Genomic DNA, 1,749 nt, shown 5'->3' with positions numbered 1-1,749 from the left:
AAGAATGCTCTATGAAAACATTGAAACAGAAAGCCATCTGAAAATTTAATAAAGGCACAGAACGTAGGGGCAGTCTCCCCTTTCTCCTTAGGGCTCTCCCTGGGACACTTGGTGCTTTGGGACCCAATTCATTTACACACAATTTCAATAAAGTTGTGGATATGTAGACGACAATAGGCCTCGTGATTATGTCCTCTATATATCGTTGGGACCCTGCCCTTTCCCCTCCTTTGTCAAATAGTCCATGACTTGAGATGTTTCGTGCATTCAGTGGAAAAATAAAGATAGATTATTATGACCCTCAATGTAAGTTAATTTGATCTTATTTTTTAATTAGTTAAGTTGAAAGATCTTGATGAGGATTCATATATTAGATTTGGGGTGTAAGCAACATAATGATAAATAAATAAATAAGTAAAAAGGCAAAAAGTAAATACATCCATTGATTCCAGTTTCCAGTTTCCAGAGAGGACCATATTTGGGGGGATTTAGTATTATATTTGATATTGTTGTTTTAAGAAACATTTGAAAAACAGAGATTGTCGGCAAACCCTACTTTTACCTCATTTTTTACTTCTTTTACAATAATCACTTTTCACTTTTCAGTGATGGAATATTTTTCTCTCTGTTTGTCTGCCATTATTTGTATTAATTAATACTTAAAAAAAGAATAATCAATTCAATACCACTTTTGCCCCTTTTGGTTGAGTTGACTTGACAACAATATTTTCTTTAATTTTTTATGTTTATTTTTAATATGATTACTACAAGCAGCTTTCCCTTTTGGTTTTAACTTTGAAAGAGATCAAATAGTGAATCCCTTTTTTTTTTTAATTATATCTTTAGTGCATTCACATATCTGAGGTACTATTATGCCTACCATACGAATCCCCAGTGGACATGTCTGTGTATGAGATTAAATAATGATTTTTAACTTAACAACTCCTCTTTATTTCCATAATGTACAACCCAACCTCTCTCTAACTAGGAAGCAAATTTGGCAGCGTAAAAAGCGCAGTCCCACAAGCCACTTTACTAGGGGGAGATATTGTGTCGTAACCGTTTAATGATTGCCCCCAAGAAGTTGGTTTTTGGTTTAACCAGAGTTGCAGACTATAGAGCAATGTGAAAGAAAGAAAGACGGGTCGATGGCTGGCTCTGCAACACGTGTGGGTGCTGTCGGGGTCATCCGTACCACCTCTCTTAATTACGTAATATTTGATTTCGGTGTTTTTATAATAAATAGAAATTTGATGCCACCACCTTCAACACTAACATTTATATTTCTCTATATTACATCAAATGAGAAGAACACTACAAAGTTTGAATAATGTGAGACACACTATTTATTTATGTTCTATCCCTTCCACTTTCCCATCTGCCCACTTACAATTCAATATTCCCTAAGTTAAATTAATTATTCAAGTCTCAAAACTAGACAGTTTAACGTTCTTCATCATTTAACTTACACTGTCCCACGTATATAATTTTGTTATTGGTTTTAACTTTTTAAAATCTAGGTAGATTTCATAAGTATTATATTTTTTTAAACACATCACGTAAACATTATCTTATTTTACTTCTTTTTAATGTATTTGAGAATTACATTTTTCAGTGTGTAATTATCACGTTCAGTCTTAACATGAATATATATTTAATACACTGATAGTGTATTTTTTTATTCTATAAATAGTATTAAAAATTTATCATTTACTAGTTTTTTAATATTTTACTATGCTCTTATCCGAC

The sequence above is a fragment of the Gossypium hirsutum genome, chromosome A07 (genome assembly GCF_007990345.1).
Source record: "Gossypium hirsutum isolate 1008001.06 chromosome A07, Gossypium_hirsutum_v2.1, whole genome shotgun sequence".
Classification (NCBI taxonomy): Eukaryota; Viridiplantae; Streptophyta; class Magnoliopsida; order Malvales; family Malvaceae; genus Gossypium; species Gossypium hirsutum.
The sequence above is the reverse complement of the archived record's forward strand: the minus strand, read 5'-3'. Positions refer to the sequence as shown.